The sequence below is a fragment of the Erinaceus europaeus genome, chromosome 14 (genome assembly GCF_950295315.1).
Source record: "Erinaceus europaeus chromosome 14, mEriEur2.1, whole genome shotgun sequence".
NCBI classification, from domain to species: Eukaryota; Metazoa; Chordata; class Mammalia; order Eulipotyphla; family Erinaceidae; genus Erinaceus; species Erinaceus europaeus.
The window spans coordinates 28052327-28056210 of NC_080175.1; positions in this window are offsets into that span (position 1 = coordinate 28052327).

Here is a 3884-nt window from a genome sequence, read left to right on the forward strand (position 1 = left end):
GCTCCTGAAACAAGTCCAGGTCTCTTGTGATTCTTCTGTGTAGATAGTCAGTCTAGAACCCTACCAATGGAGATTAAAGGGGACCACTATGCCATTTGTGCAGCACACCCTGGAGGTAGCAGTTTCCTGAGCTGCAGGATGAGGGAGCGAGGGAGCGGGGCGCTGCAGGGCAGCCGAGCCAGCAGCCTGACAGGCGCTTGGAAGGCGCCCCAGCTCGGAACCTAAGGGTTCCCAGCTCGGAACCTAAGGGTTCCCAGCTCGGAACCTAAGGGTTCCTCGAAAACCTCGTGGATTTCCGGGCAGAAAGTCAAACGACAGGCGCTGGGGTGTTCGTGCACATCAGGACAGGAAAGGAGATATTTGGCGGATTTAGTACTTCAAAAACTAGGTCACGCCAAAGCGGATCTGAGAGGTGGCCTGAATACATCTGTCTAGTACTCCGCCGGGAGCCGGAAAGGGGGCGGAGCCGCTCCTAGCTGTGATTGACTGGTGGGAGCGGGGGGGGGGGGGGGGGGGGGGGACTTTGCATCTGATTGGCTATATCCAGAGGGGGCATGGTTACCCTGTGGCAAACTTGCCCTGGCGGCTCTGCAGGTTTATGATTGATTAATTTGACAGGGAGAAAATGGGGCATTCCTCTGGCTTGTGGTGTGCCAGACTGATGAGGGTGACTGGAGCTAAAGCTGGGTAGACGCACCTGACCTTAACAAGTCAGCCTCAGTGCCCTAGTGGAGAAAAAGCAGGATATGCCCTCTTGATGATCAGAATAAGCCAGGATTCAAGACTCAGGTCATTTTTCTCCTCTGAGTGTAAGATGGCTAGGGTTGAAGGACTGTTATCCTTCTCAGTAATAGGCAGAACAGGGACTCTAGAGTCGAGGAAGAAGATTGGGGAGGTAGGCCAAGTCGATAATGCAGGCTTACTCAAATAAGGTAGAGATTACTTTCCAGAGAGAGACTGATTTCTGAAACCGTGGAGGCAGTGCACCTGGCTAGGGTCTTTTGGGGTTTTTTTTAGAAACTAGTGTGGAACTAAGAAGAGAAGATGACAGGAAAACACTCTTTTCTAATCAATCCACTGATACTCTGGCCATTCTCCTCTGCAGGTCTTACTGTTATCTGTTAAGCACATGTAATTCCCTTATAAAATGTTCTCAATGATTTATTTTTATTTTATCTTACTTGCCACTAGGGGTTTTGCTGGGACTTGGTGCCTGCATGGCAAATTCATGATTTCCAGGGGACTTTTTTCTTTCTGACAAAGACAGAGAGAAATAGAGGAGAAAGAAAGACACCTGCAGCACTGCTTTCCTCCTGCAGGTGAGGACCAGGGAGGGGCTTGAACCTGGATCCTCCAACATGGTAATGTGTGCACTCTACCCAGTATGTCACCACCCAGCCCAGTGATTTTGTTTTATAGGGATTCTAGTACATCATTCCCCCAGTGGGATTACATTACAAAATTTTTCTGTTTTTTCCCCCAGCACTTGGCTCTCCTGGTTTTCTTTTTTTCTCAAGATTTATTAATTAGGAGTCTTGTGGTGGAGTACCCAATAGAAAACACACTATCACGTGTCAGGACTCAGGAAGGCTTCACAAGTGGTGGAGCAGTGCTGCAGGTGTCTCTCTTTTTTCCCCTATTTCTTTCTCTATTAGAAAAAGTGGGGCAGAGGGTAGATAGCATAATGGTTATGCAAACAGATTCTCATGCCTGAGGCTCCAAAGTCCCAGGTTCAATCCCCCACACCACCATAAGCCAGATCTGAACAGTGCTCTGGTTAAAAAAGAAAAGAAAAGAAAAAGTGACTGGGCATGGGAGATAGCATAGTGGCTATGCAAACAGAGTGGTGGAGTCATCATGCAGGCACCAAGATCCAGTGATAGTCCTGGTGACAAATAAAGAAGTAAGTAACAGTGGGAGTCAGGCGGTAGTGCAACGGGTTAAGTGCACACGGTGCAAAGCACAGGACCGGCATTTGGATCCCGGTTCGAGGCCCCGGCTCCCCACCTGCAGGGGAGTCACTTCACAAGCAGTGAAGCAGGTCTGCAGGTGTCTGTCTATCTTTCTCTCCCCCTCTCTGTCTTCCCCTCCTCTCTCCATTTCTCTCTGTCCTATCCAACAACGATGACATCAATAACAACAATAATAACTACAACAACAATAAATAACAAGGGCAATAGGGGTCGGGTGTAGCGCAGCGGGTTAAGCGCACATGGCGTGAAACTCGAGGACCGGCTTAAGGATCCCGGTTCGAGGATCCTTAAGCTCGAGGATCCCGGTTCGAGCCCCTGGCTCCCCACCTGCAGGGGGGTCGCTTCACAGGTGGTGAAACAGGTCTTCAGGTGTCTGTTTTTCTCTCCCCCTCTCTGTCTTCCCCTCCTTTCTCCATTTCTCTCTGTCCTATTCGGCAACAACAACATCAACAACAATAATCATAACCACAACAATGATAAAAACAAGGGCAACAAAAAAGAAAATAAATAAAATATTTTTAAAAAGCAAGGGCAACAAAAGAGAAAATACATATAATTTTTTTTTTTTTTTAATTATAAGGAGACAGGGAAAGAGAGAGGAGAAAGAGAAAGAAAAGGACCAGGAGCATTGATTTGTCATGTAGGCACCGAGCCTGGGAGGGAGAACGGGAGAAAATATGGACTTAAAGCACTTGACTTCATTAAGCTTAACACAACAGAGTTCAGTGAACTACCGTACTAGTAGATAATACGACCCCCACTCTCCATGCAAGGTACTTCTAGTCTACAAATGAGGGAGCCTAGGCCAAGATGGCAAGTTCACTTAAAGCTGCTTTGGGGGAGATGAGCAATAGCGCAGCAGATTAAGCACAGGTGGTACAAAACGCAAGGACTGGTATAAGGATCCCGGTTTGAGCCCCCAGCTCCCCATCTGCAGGGGAGTCGCTTCACAGGCGGTGAAGCAGATCTGCAGGTGTCTGTCTTTCTCTCCTCCTCTCTGTCTCCCCCTCCTCTCTCCATTTCTCTCTGTCCTATCCAACAACGACAGCATCAATAATAACAACAATAATAACTACAACAATAAAACAACAATGGCAACAAAAGGAAATAAATAAATATTTAAAAAAGAAAAAGATTTTTTAAAAAGCTGCTTTGAAACCGCTTACAACCCTGAAGATTTCTCCTACCACCTACTGTGAGAACTTGGGGCTGAAAAGGAGATATGAGAGATATTTCCCTGTAGGGATTGGGGAATTAATTTTATTCTAGATTTAGTCATGTTTATTATTTTGAATTTTTCAAAGCCAAAGGTTATTATTAGGAGAAGCAACAACCAGGTCCTAACAATTGGACACAGACACGACCTTTTGACTTCATTTGTCTCCACAAGAAGAAAAAAAAAAAAAAGAAAGAAAGAAAGAAAGGGAAGGGGGAATATATAAACAAGGAGGGAAAGAATGGAAAGTCCTGGGATGGAATCTGGCACAGAGTCTCTGGGGGCTTGGAGAGGTGTGGGAGTGTGCTGGTGGCCCAAGCGCACTGCTCTCCCAAGGAGCCAGCAGTCCCTAGGACTCTAAACTTCCTCTTTCCAGAGGCCTCACTGGAGACCAGAGGCCACTACCCCATGCCATGTGCCTGAAAGAAGCCAGGAAACCCAGAGCTGGAGCTGTTGGGGGTATAATCTAAGTGAAGGAAGTGAAGTCTGTTCAGAGACTACTGGGTGGAGGCACTTGTTCCCCTTTAACACTTGGGTATGCTACTCGAGGAAGGCAAGAGGGGGTGGGATCTGGTTTTCTTATCTCAGAGCGCCCTCTGCTGGGTACAGAGGCTCCCTACAGAAAAGGAGGGAGAGAAAGGAAGGCCTTAGGCGGAGGTTCTTGGGCACAGGGGACATAGAATCAGGTGAAGATC